The sequence below is a fragment of the Manis pentadactyla genome, chromosome 3 (assembly GCF_030020395.1).
Source record: "Manis pentadactyla isolate mManPen7 chromosome 3, mManPen7.hap1, whole genome shotgun sequence".
Classification (NCBI taxonomy): domain Eukaryota; kingdom Metazoa; phylum Chordata; class Mammalia; order Pholidota; family Manidae; genus Manis; species Manis pentadactyla.
Genome location: NC_080021.1, coordinates 134,047,869 through 134,061,832, shown reverse-complemented (window position 1 = coordinate 134,061,832; position 13,964 = coordinate 134,047,869). Strand labels below are relative to the sequence as shown.

At 39.8% G+C, this 13,964-nt stretch overlaps 1 pseudogene; it reads left to right on the top strand.

Annotated features, from left to right (window-relative positions):
- Positions 1-277: 277 nt before the first annotated feature.
- On the top strand, positions 278-3,287 carry LOC118922035 (zinc finger protein 532-like; annotated as a pseudogene).
- The last annotated feature ends 10,677 nt before the right edge of the window (positions 3,288-13,964 follow it).

Genomic DNA, 13,964 nt, shown 5'->3' with positions numbered 1-13,964 from the left:
CAGCACAGAGAACACACACCGACCTGAGCCAGGTTGGGGGAGGGACTTGGCAACTCAGCAAGAGTTGCCATAGCTTTTTTATGTGGGGTGACCAGACCCAGCTGAAACTGGTTTTAGGCAGATCAGCGCCTGAACACAGGCAGTCACTGAGCTAGACAGTGGGATGGCAGCTTCTTCCCTTCATGGCAGCCAAAAGCAGAAGAGCCTGCAGGAAGGGTGTGTTCTGTTTTGTGCTATTCCTTTTAGAAGCTACTAAAGGGTGTTGGGGATACTTCTGACTATTATGAAGGCCAAAAGACCTGTTGACTGGGGCTGCTTTTAACCCTTTCATATTTGCAGAGAATGCGACCATGTGACAGTAACTGAACATTGGTCCAGAGTCTTCCCAAAAGGTCAAGTTCACAAGAACATCTGATCAAATTCATGACCATGGGGGATATGAAGACCCCAGGTTTTGATGACCTCCTGGCAGGGTTTGACATCTCAGATATGGTCGATCCGAAAGCAGCCATTGAGTGTGAACACGATGAGCAGGAGAGCCACATTGAGCAACATGCTCATGCAGACGATGCCTCCCACACACCACCTCTTCTGATGCTGGTGTCAGCGTTATCGTTAAGAATGTTCCTAACAGCGATTCCTCCGAGGGCGCGGAGAAAGACGGCCACAGTCCCACAGAGAGTGGCTTGCGTAATGGGTTTCTCACCATGTCCTCTCTTGACAGTTACAGTGAAGATGGATCGAAGTCCTTGAAAGGAGATGTGCCTCCCTCAGAGGTGACTTTAAAAGACTCAGCTTTCAGCCAGTTTATCCCTATCTCAAGTGCTGAAGATTTGATGACGATGAGAAGATCGAGGTGGACAACCCCCTTGATAAAGAGGACATGCGTCCAGGTTTCACATCGAATGTGCTGATGGGCTTGGCTCCCCAGCAGGACTGTGATAAACTGAAGACACTTGGAGGGGAAAACAGGCAAAACTGGGATCTCTACTTCAGGCAATACAGATAAAAGCAAAGTTGTTAAGAGAAACAGAAACAAAATCTATAAATCTGAGTGTTCATGAACCTTTTAAAGTCAGAAAAGTGGAGGACAAATTGAAGGAAAACTCTGAAAAGGTGCCTGAAAACAGGGTCCATGACGGGAAGCAGAGCTCCGAGAAGAATGACGCCACCCTTAGCAGCGTCGCACTGTCGACGACAGAGCCATCTTCCAAGCTTTCTTCGTGTGTAGCTGCAATCACAGCACTTAGTGCTAAAAATGCTTCTTCAGACTCCTGCAAAGAACTAGCGACCAACTCACGGGAATCCTCCCATTACTAAAAGAAGTAAATGACAGTCCTAGAGCCATTGAGAATTCTCCTGAATCCCAGAGTCTCATCGATGGGACAAAAAAGGCACCCCTAAAGCAGCCAGATAGTCCCAGGAGCATTTCAAGTGAAAACAGTAGCAAGGGATCACCATCCTCTCCCACGGGATCGATACCAGCAATTCCCAAAATCTGCATAAAAACCATTAAGACATCTGGGGAAATAAAGAGAACAGTGACAAGGGTATTGCTGGAAGTTAATCTCAACTCTGGAAAAAAGCCTTCTGAGCAGACAGGGTCCGTGATGGTGTCTGTGACATCGCTTCTGTTGTTTCCAGCCTCGACCGCTGTCCTTTTCTCTCCCCTCAGGGCACAACTGCAGGAGGCGGTCATTACCAATGCAGTTGCCCCTGCAGAGCTGACCCCCAAACAGGTCACTATTAAGCCTGTGGCAACCGCCTTTTTTCCAGGGTCCGCCGTGAAGACGGCAGGATCGCAAGTCATTAATTTGAAGCTCGCTAAACAGCACAGTGGTCAAAGCCATGGTCATATCTGCCGCCTCTGTTCAGAGCAGCAGCAGCACCATCATTAAAGCTGCCAACGCCATCCAGCAGCAAACCACTGTGGTGCTGGCATCCAGCCTGGCCAGTGCCAAAGGCTGTGCACCTCGCCAACCTTAACCTTCTGCCCCAGGGCGCCCTGGTCACTCTGAGCTCTGCCAAGTGCTAACCAAACCTCAGCAGGAAATAAAGCAGGCAATAATCAATGCAGCAGCCTCGCAGCCACCCAAAAAGGTGTCTCACGTCCAGGTGGTGTCCTCCTTGCAGTTCTGTGGTGGAGGCTTTCAACAAGGTGCTGAGTAGCGTCGACCCAGTCCCAGTTTACATCCCCAACCTCAGCCCTCCTGCTAACACAGGCATCACATTACCCACCGGCGGGTACAAGCACTTGGAGTGTGGCGACTCCTTTGCTCTCCAGAAGAGTGTGACTCAGCACTATGACAGATGCAGCGTGTGCACTGAAGTAACGTGTAACCACTGTACAAAGAACCTCGTTTTTTACAACAAGTTCAGTCTTTCTTCCCCATGCCTGGGGGCATAAGGAGAAGGGAGTTGTGATGCAGTGCTCCCACTTGATTTTAAAGCCCGTACCAGCAGATCAAATGATTGTTTCTCTGTCAAGCAATACTTCTGCTTCATCTTCAGCTCCTCCGAGCTCTGTGGGAGCTGGCACACAAACTGTAACTAAAATCCAGTCTGGCATAACCGGGACGGTCATATCGGCTCCTTCCAACTATGCCTCTGGATGAAGACTCATCCAAGCTCTGTAGGCATAGTCTGAAATGTTTGGAGTGTAATGAAGTTTTCCAGGATGAGACGTCGCTGGCTACACAATTCCAGCAGGGTGCAGATAGGAGTGGACAAATGTGTACATCGCAGTGCTTTGGACTCTGATGTGGCCACACTGAAGTCTCACATCCAAGGTTCTCACTGTGAAGTCTTTTACAAGTGTCCCATTTGTCCCATGGCGTTTAAGTCTGCCCCAAGTACACATTCCCATGCGTACACACAACATCCTGGCATCAAGATATGAGAACCAAAAATAATATGCAAGTGTTCCATGAGCAACACTGTATTTACCCTGCAAACTCTGCTGTATTGCCACTTTGACCAACACATCAAAAACCATAAGCTGTCTGTTTTCATGTGTCCAGACTGTTGTTCTCTTTTATATGCACAGAAGCAACTCATGATGGACCATATCAAGTCTATGCACGGAACATTGAAAAGTATTGAAGGGCCTCCAAAAGTTGGGTATAAACTTGCCTTTGAGCATTAAGCCTGCAACTCAAAATTCAGCAAATAAAGCAAAGAGGACACCAGATCCATGAAGAAAGAGAAACTGGAAAAGAAATCTCCATCACCTGTGAAAAAGTCAGTGGAACCCAAAAAGGTGACCAGTCTTGGGTGGATGTGTTGGAAGTGTGACTGCTTGTTCACACAGAGATGTTTACATTTCCCACATGAGGAAGGAACATGGGAAGGTAAGCGTGCAGGCCACCCCGTTAGCCTGTGGAGGAGCACTGGGCTGACGGACCTCCACGACGTGGCTCTGCCAGTAATTAGTAGGGTGATCTTGAAAGTCACTCAGTGTCTCTGAGCCTCAGTTTCTTTTTCTATAAAATAGGGACTGTCCTATCTTGTTCTGTGATTTTGTTAAAAATTGCCTTCACCGGTGCTTCCCATGGCTGGCAGTGACTTATCCACAGTCATGTTTACAGCTGAGGAAACTGAGAATGGTGAGTCAGAGTTAATAATGGTTGAATTTACTCCTTAGGTGTGTGATAAGGAAGGAAGGAGGAGAGAAAGAAAATGTATGTTTTGAAAACTGTTAGTAGCACTTGTATGACTTAGCTGATTCTTTCTTGAGGTTGGCAGTGGAAAGAGAGACCTCATCCTTAAACAGTATCCAGGAGAAGCTCTGTAACTCAAAGTCACCGAGAAATCTGAGTTGCAATATGTATATTCTTTCTCTTTTTAAAATAACAAATATACATCCCCATCTGATAAGGATTTTTTTTTAATGCCCATTATTGGACCTAATAAAACAAGCACGATTATTTTTTAATATTATACTTGTTGTCTCAAAGTCGGTTTATTCCTGTTAGGATTCAGAAAATTCTGTATTGCATTTGGTTGTTGTATAACTTAAATCTTTCTTATGTCTATAGCAGCCTGCCCTCTATTTTATTTTATTTTATTTTTTATTGTGCTCTTGATTTGTTGGAAAAACTGGGTTATACGTCTTGTAGATTTTCTTCTGCATTTCTGGATTTGGGTAATAGCTTCCTTTTGACATTGTTTAATTTATTTTCTTTATCCCATAATTCCTAGAAATTTGATTAGATTTAGGTTGAATTTTGTAGATAAAAATATGACAAAGGTGTTATGTTCTTTTTGTATCACATCTTGAGACACCTAATATCAGCTTGTTCTACTTTTATTGATACGAAGATCAATTTGTGGGTTCAGATAGATACATGATACTTGTAATTTTACTATTTTAACTCAAGTCAATACAAAAGCAAATAGTTATCCTGGGAACCTGTGTAAAAAGTGCATAAGTGTTGGTTTGTAATTAGTATATACTAGATCCTTGAAAAGTTTGTTAAATGAAATATAGTAAACATTATTTTGTAGCCTCATTTACATGCTTTATTTGAGCTATTCATGAAACTAATGTGTTTTACCTTGTTGCCATCCAAACGCTGTATACCCTCCATTGAGTATTGATCACCATGATTACAGATTGCAAAAGTTGAAAAAAAAAGGAAAAAGAGAATCGTTATTACTAAGAGTTTCCAGTGAGTAGAGTGAGGCTGGTGCTCCCAGAGAGCTGACTCTCAGAGATGCTGTGAATGGTACCAAGTGGCAAAGAAGCAAATGGAGGGAGCAGTGATGTCACGAAGGGATGGGGGTTGCATGGGTGGAGAAACTTCTCATTTCTCAGGCTTGGGGAATATTTAGTCTTTGGTTGGAAAGGAAAAGCCTTCCAGACAGAGGGTCAGTGAGCCCATAGATAGAAGATGTGGGGTCTCCAGGTGTGTGAGCATATCAAGGATCTTAGCCTGGCTAAGGGCTTTGACTTTGTCCTTTAGGTCCTAGAATCTCAAAGTGTTTTGAATATGATTGTGTCATGGCTAGTATCAAATTATTCTAGGACCCCTATTTCATTCATTGCATTTAACCACCACACTAACCTTAATATTTGCTATAACTTGAGTAGCTAAACATTGTTATTTTTCCAATATTCTATAGTGTGCTAGTGCAGAAAACAATCCAAGTTACTGCTTTGAGTATGCCTTGTAGCCTGTGTTAATTTGTTCTGAAATGCTCTGTTGCTCAGAGCAGAGTGAACAGCACATTTGATGAACTTGTTTTACAAATAACAGTCCATGGTCATATTTTATCATCATACTACAAGGTTAAGATGATTAGATGATTGGAAGATAAAACTACTTCTGTTTCAAGCAAATGCTTATTTTCCATTTGAAGGAAATGATTATTCATTTCCAATGTCCAATCATGAGCTGTGATGGAAACTTGAAACATTTAAGGAGAGTCTTATTTCATTTATTTTGAAAGGAAGAAACCAGAGATTGTAACAGAAGCATTTTCTGGCTATGTCTTCAGATGGCCTTAAGTGGATTCTACTTTTGAAGTATCACTGTTGCAAAACAAATTTTGAACATCCACTATAATATCACTTTCCATTTGGAATGTAAAGAATCACAAGAGATAGTATCACCAGTTTAATTTTCTGAATTAAAATTATACTTTCCAGGGAAGAAAATTCATAGCACTTCCTACCCTAGTGCAAAAAAGTCTGTTCCAAAATTGCAAGAGCTAAAATAATGATTGAGATAAGCAATTAAAACTGTACCTTCTATACCGATCTCCAATATTTTAGTTTATAGAATTTTGTTAACTTTTAAAATGATGTAATTGTGAAGATTTTATGTAGAATATGGATGGTTTCAGATTGGCCAAATAGTAGAGCATGACTTTAAGTAGAGGCCATTCTATGGTTAATCTAACTACAACATTTTATAAAGATTAAGAGAGAAAAATGGCCTTGTTTACATTTATTCATATTGACCTGTAACTTTCATATTTCTTTATATTCTATAATGACTTCCCTTCAAACTAAGTAAAAAGTGTGAACACAACACAATCTGAAACACACATACATTTAAATCAAAGAAAGGTGTCCAGGTCACTGAAAAGTCAGGCAAATCAATTTTACTTTATATTTACCAGCTCCACAGGAATTCAGTTTATAGCATTTTCTATTTATAAGGAACCCTAGACATATCCTCAGGTCCTTACATTACAAAACTAGAATAGAAATTGAAGATTAGATTACAGCAAGACTGCTATTTCCATAACATCAGATGTAGGAAAATAGAGAGGCAACTTATATTTATACCTTTGTTTATAGCCTAACCCTCCTCTCATTGAATACTTCATAAGAAAAAAAAAGCAGTTTTTCAGTACTTTGTTGTTAATATATGTTAATGCTTAGCATATACCAAAAAAGACAAAGAGAATCAGGAAAATCAAAAAATTTATTTGGTCATGAATTAACCATTGTGGGAGATAACAACCAACAACATTCAAGGTAGCTTCCCTACATTATTGCACATTTTTGCCTGTGGAGATACTTTATACTTCAAACAAATACTGAACCAAATAGGACCTTATATATTGCACTTCTATTTCTTCTTTATAGTCAACTATACAGTTTGGGAAAGTTATTATGTAGCTTTGTGTTTTCCATAGAAATGAAACTCTTCATGTAAGGACTTTAGAGATGAACCAAGACCATTGTTTTCAGAAGGATGCAGACTAAGTCTCTTGACTTGAAGCTTGATGGCTGGCTCGGGAGACCCAATCTCCAACATTTTCTGTTCTTTCCATTATAACAACAGAATACTTTGAAAAACAATCAGAGATGCAAACTAGCTTTCAGCTAACTAGGAGATCCTGCAGGCCCTTAGAGCTCTTGGGTTTATGGAACTAAGTCTGTGAAAATAACAGCCTAACTCTGTACACATGCTGGTCAAGGGGACAGCCAAGGTTGCACATTCTCTCCCTTTGGGGTCCCCAAAGCTGTAGTGCCTCTTGTATGATATCAGGGCAAATTTGCAAAGTCTAATTTGCAAAATTAGTTTATCCATTTAGGAATCCTCAGGGCAGACACTCTGCACTGGAAGAATTATCAATGATTAACTTACCAGATTTTCCAGACCCTCAGCCCCATCCCTTCCATCTGATACAGGCATACCTCATTTCATTGTGCCTCACTTTGTTGAGCTTTGCAGACATTACATCCTTTACAAACTGAAGGTTTGTGGCAACCCTGCACCAAGTAGCAAGGCCATTTCTCCAGCAACATTTACTTGCTTTGTGTCACCTTGTCACATTTTGATAATTCTTGCACTATGTCAATCTTTCTAAATATTATTATATCTGTTATGGTGATCTTTGATCAGTGACTATGATTTGCTGATAGCTCAGATGATGATTAGCAATAAAGGATTTTTAATTAAGTTATGTATACTTAATAGCCTACAGTATAGTATAAACATAACTTTTATATGCACTGGGAAACCAAAAACTCATTTGACTTGCTTTACTGCAATATTCACTTTATTGTGGTGGCCCGGAACCACACCCACAGTATTTCTGTGCTATGCCTGTGCACATATGCATTCACAAAATCAATCAGAACTGACAAGCACATGCAGACAGTGTGTACAGCCACCAGTGGGAAAGCACAACTGGGAGCTGAAATCACATTAGGGATATTTATGATGCTTTCTGAAGTTTATATCCATATGACTTGGGATACTGCATCTAGTTCTGTACTTAAGAGTTTAAAGAACAGTGTTTAAGCCCAGTGTAGCAATCATCCATGAAGGAAACCTTTGTGCTCCAGTGAGAGAGCCAGATTCATTTGAGTTCTTAAAGATTCTAAGGGAAAGAAAAACAAGACTTCAGGAATGCTAAATTCCAAGTGGTATTTATATAAAATAAACGTCTGTAAATTCCTGTTTGTACCTTCTAGTTTCAGTAAGCTAAAACCTCAAGTTTATGCTCCTATACCTGGTTCCTCCACTCTCAGGGAGCCTCTCGCCTCCTTGGGCATCCTGCACATGATTGATCGAATTTTTGTTGGGTATGACCTGTTAATAGTCTCCTCCTACAAGTCTCTCTTTTCTATAAAATCTGTGTTACTTGTCACCATTCATCATAACAGCCTTTCATATACAGCTATGAATTCACCTCTCAGCTTCTGGTAAAGTTTTACATTGAAACTAATTTTACTCATAAATACTAATTTCATTCAAGGGTACATCTTTTTTTCTTGCTACTTCCTCATTTTGACCTGGGGGTGGCCTTAGTTAATCATGCATGTCGAGGACCATCTTGCTGGCTTGGGCTTCTATCTCCTGTCTGCCAGTATCTCTGTCCCCCCAGCTATTCATCTTCTTCATCCTCATCTCTGTCCATCCCTCCCACCCACAGCAATACTTGCTTGATGGATGTTTGATTGATGTTCTTGAATATAAATGTATCTCTGTTAAATGTATGCTGTTTTATTTTTCTGTGTATCATTATTGAATTTGTGTAAACATTAACTGCATTTATTCTCTTCTATTTTTCACTTCTTTCCACATCATTTCTTTTTTGTTTTGTTTTTTTTCATTTTAGATAATTATTTTTTATTGAAGGGTAGTTGACACACAGTATTACCTTACATTAGTTTCAGGTGTACAACACAGTGATTCAACATTTATATACATGATAATTCTAGGTACCAGCTATCACCATACCAAGTTGTTACAATATTTTGACTATATTCCTTATGCTATACATTACATCCCGGTTACTTATTTATTTTACAATTGGAAGTGTGTACTTTTTTTTTTGTTTTTTTTTTTGTTGTGAGGGCATCTCTCAGATTATTGATCAAATGGTTGTTAACAACAATAAAATTCTGTATAGGGGAGTCAATGCTCAATGCACAATCATTAATCCACCCCAAGCCTAATTTTCGTCAGTCTTCAATCTTCTGAAGCATAACGAACAAGTTCTTACATGGAGAACAAATTCTTACATAGTGAATAAGTTACATGGTGAACAGTACAAGAGCAGTCATCACAGAAACTTTTGGTTTTGCTCATGCATTATGAACGATAAACAGTCAGTTCAAATACGAATACTCATTTGATTTTTATACTTGATTTATATGTGGATACCACATTTCTCTCTTTATTATTATTATTTTTAATAAAATGCTGAAGTGGTAGGTAGATACAAGATAAAGGTAGAAAACATAGTTTAGTGTTGTTAGAGAGCAAATGTAGATGATCAGGTGTGTGCCTGCAGACTGTGTGTTAATCCAAGCTAGACAAGGGCAATAAAACATTCACGTATGCAGAAGATTTCTCTCAGAACAGGGGGGGTGAGGTACTAAGCCTCACCTCTGTTGATCCCCAATTTCTCACCTGATGACCCCCCTGCGACTGTGCCTGTCTTAGGTTGTTCCTCCCTTGAGGAATCTTACCCGTCTCTGGCTAACCAGTCATCTTCCGGGGCCATACAGGGAAATGTAAAGTTGGTAAGTGAGAGAGAAGCCTTATTGTTTGAAAAGGTTAGCTTTTTACTTCTTTGCATATTTATGCCCTGTGGCTTCTATGCCCAGCATTTGTCTTGAGGTATCTTTACCACTTGGAAGAATTATGATACTCGGTAAATTTGATATGAGGCATGAATTCTATTTAAGGGTTGTAATTAGGAAGGAAGAAGAAAAGCTATAGAAGTAGCAGGCGGAAGAAAACCTGGGAAGATTGATTATTTCTTTGACATATCTTCTTGTAGAGTAACTTCAGCATGGATAGGTTTTAAACGACTAATTAAATTGTGCACACACATTAACATAATAGGAGAATAGTTACATAACCACAGCATACCTGTAATTACCAGCCATTTCCAGTGAAACGAAGAAAACCAGTTAGGCATCTTAAGCATTTCTGAAAACTTATCTATGATATGGTGGATATTGTCCAACTGAGCTTGAACAGTCTGAGAGAAATCAGACAAATTAAAACAACCCATTCCTGGGGACTGTTCACATCCCATATGATCTTTTAACAGTAAATAGTCTGTAGTTGTAAGATTTTGGAGCGCTACACTTTGCACTTCTCCTAATTCTTGGTTGAGTTCCCACAGTATAGATCCAGTCAAATTTGTTGTTTTACTGTATGCACAGGCCAGCTTAGATATCTCCTTCTTCATTCCCATGGCAAGTCCAGGAACTGGTGGGATGAGTGCATCTACAGCTGTAGCAGTGCGTGGATCTTTGTTGGGGTTTTTTGATGATCATCTTCTGGCATGAGTCTTCCAGAGAGTGCTGATGTTGGAAGTTCTTTTTCATATCGTACCTTAGTTCATTTTCGGGGTAGCCCAATTAGGCTTTGATCCTCTGTATAAACACAAACAGACCCTTTGCCTACACTTTTATATGCCCTTTATACCCTTGTGTAGGACTCATTGGAGGTCTCCACACAGGAACTGCCTTTTTTTTTTTTGGTATCATTAATCTACACTTACATGACGAATATTATGTTTACTAGGCTCTCCCCTATACCAGGTCCCCCCTATAAACCCCTTTACAGTCACTGTCCATCAGCATAGCAAATGTTGTAGAATCACTACTTGCCTTCTCTGTGTTGTACAGCCCTCCCCTTTCTCCCACCCCCCCATGCATGCTAATCTTAATACCCCCGTTCTTCTCCCCCCCTTTATCCCTCCCTACCCACCCATCCTCCCCAGTCCCTTTCCCTTTGGTACCTGTTAGTCCATTCTTGAGTTCTATGATTCTGCTGCTGTTTTGTTCCTTCAGTTTTTCCTTTGTTCTTATATTCCACAGATGAGTGAAATCATTTGGTATTTATCTTTCTCCGCTTGGCTTGTTTCACTGAGCATAATACCCTCCAGCTCCATCCATGTTGCTGCAAATGGTAGGATTTGCCCTTTTCTTATGGCTGAGTAGTATTCCATTGTGTATATGTACCACATCCTCTTTATCCATTCATCTATCGATGGACATTTAGGTTGCTTCCAATCCTTGGCTATTGTAAATAGTGCTGCGATAAACATAGGGGTGCATTGGTCTTTCTCATACTTGATTGCTGCATTCTTACGGTAAATTCCTAGGAGTGCAATTCCTGGGTCAAATGGTAAGTCTGTTTTGAGCATTTTGATGTACCTCCATACTGCTTTCCACAATGGTTGAACTAATTTACATTCCCACCAGCAGTGTAGGAGGGTTCCCCTTTCTCCACAGCCTCGCCAACATTTGTTGTTGTTTGTCTTTTGGATGGCAGCCATCCTTACTGGTGTGAGGTGATACCTCATTGTGGTTTTAATTTGCATTTCTCTGATAATTAGCGATGTGGAGCATCTTTTCATGTGTCTGTTGGCCATCTGTATTTCTGTTTTGGAGAACTGTCTGTTCAGTTCCTCTGCCCATTTTTTAATTGGGTTATTTGTTTTTTGTTTGTTGAGGTGTGTGAGCTCTTTATATATTCTGGACATCATTTTCAAAGATATTCTCCCATATTGTAGGGTTCCTTTTTGTTCTATTGATGGTGTCTTTTGCTGTACAGAAGCTTTTCAGCTTAATATAGTCCCACTTGTTCATTTTTGCTGTTGTTTTCCTTGCCCGGGGAGATATGTTCAAGAAGAGGTCACTCATGTTTATGTCTAAGAGGTTTTTGCCTATGTTTTCTTCCAAGAGTTTAATGGTTTCATGACTTACATTCAGGTCTTTGATCCATTTTGAGTTTACTTTTGTATATGGGGTTAGACTATGGTCCAGTTTCATTCTCCTACATGTAGCTGTCCAGTTTTGCCAGCACCATCTGTTGAAGAGACTGTCATTTTGCCATTGTATGTCCATGGCTCCTTTATCAAACATTAATTGACCATATATGTCTGGGTTAATGTCTGGATTCTCTAGTCTATTCCATTGGTCTGTGGCTCTGTTCTTGTGCCAGTACCAAATTGTCTTGATTACTATGGCTTTATAGTAGAGCTTGAAGTTGGGGAGTGAGATCCCCCCTACTTTATTCTTCTTTCTCAGGGTTGCTTTGGCTATTCGGGGTCTTTGGTGTTTCCATATGAATTTTTGAATTATTTGTTCCAGTTCATTGAAGAATGTTGCTGGTAGTTTCATAGGGATTGCATCAAATCTGTATATTGCTTTGGGCAGGATGGCCATTTTGACCATATTAATTCTTCCTAGCCACGAGCATGGGATGAGTTTCCATATGTTAGTGTCCCCTTTAATTTCTCTTAAGAGTGACTTGTAGTTTTCAGAGTATAAGTCTTTCACTTCTTTGGTTAGGTTTATTCCTAGGTATTTTTTTTTTGATGCAATTGTGAATGGAGTTATTTTCCTGATTTCTCTTTCTGTTGGTTCATTGTTAGTGTATAGGAAAGCCACAGGTTTCTGTGTGTTGACTTTGTATCCTGCAACTTTGCTGTATTCCGATATCAGTTCTAGTAGTTTTGGGGTGGAGTCTTTAGGGTTTTTTATGTACAGTATCATGTCATCTGCAAATAGTGACAGTTTAACTTCTTCTTTACCAATCTGGATTCCTTGTATGTTTTTGTTTTGTCTGATTGCCATGGCTAGGACCTCCAGTACTATGTTAAATAACAGTGGGGAGAGTGGGCATCCCTGTCTAGTTCCCGATCTCAGAGGAAATGCTTTCAGCTACTCGCTGTTCAATATAGTGTTGGCTGTGGGTTTATCATAGATGGCCTTTATTATGTTGAGGTACTTGCCCTCTATTCCCATTTTGCTGAGAGTTTTTATCATGAATGGATGTTGAACTTTGTCAAATGCTTTTTCAGCATCTACAGAGATGATCATGTGGTTTTTGTCTTTCTTTTTGTTGATGTGGTGGATGATGTTGATGGACTTTCGAATGTTGTACCATCCTTGCATCCCTGGAATGAATCCCACTTGGTCATGGTGTATGATCCTTTTGATGTATTTTTGAATTTGGTTTGCTAATATTTTGTTGAGTATTTTTGCATCTACGTTCATCAGGGATATTGGTCTGTAGTTTTCTTTTTTGGTGGGGTCTTTGCCTGGTTTTGGTATTAGGGTGATGTTGGCTTTATAGAATGAGTTTGGGAGTATCCCCTCCTCCTCTATTTTTTGGAAAACTCTAAGGAGAATGGGTATTATGTCTTCCCTGTATGTCTGATAAAATTCCGAGGTAAATCCATCTGGCCCGGGGGTTTTGTTCTTTGGTAGTTTTTTGATTACTGCTTCAATTTCGTTGCTGGTCATTGGTCTGTTTAGATTTTCTGTTTCTTTATGGGTCAGTCTTGGAAGGTTGTATTTTTCTAGAAAGTTGTCCATTTCTCCTAGGTTTCCCAGCTTGTTAGCATATGGGTTTTCATAGTATTCTCTAATAATTCTTTGTATTTCTGCGGGGTCCGTCCTGATTTTTCCTTTCTCGTTTCTGATACTGTTGATTTGTGTTGACTCTCTTTTCCTCTTAATAAGTCTGGCTAGAGGCTTATCTATTTTGTTTATTTTCTCGAAGAACCAGCTCTTGGTTTCATTGATTTTTGCTATTGTTTTATTCTTCTCAATTTTATTTATTTCTTCTCTGATCCTTATTATGTACCTCCTTCTGCTGACCTTAGGCCTCATTTGTTCTTCTTTTTCCAATTTCGATAATTGAGACATTAGACCATTCATTTGGGATTGTTCTTACTTTTTAAAATATGCTTGGATTGCTATATACTTTCCTCTTAAGACTGCTTTTGCTGTGTCGCACAGAAATTGGGGCTTACTGTTGTAGTTGTCATTTGTTTCCATATATTGCTGGATCTCCATTTTGATTTCGTCATTGATCAGTTGATTACTTAGGAGTGTGTTGTTAAGCCTCCATGTGTTTGTGAGCCTTTTTGCTTTCTTTGTGCAGTTTATTTCTAGTTTTATGCATTTGCGGTCTGAAAAGTTGGTTGGTAGGATTTCAATCTTTTGGAATTTTCTGAGGCTCTTT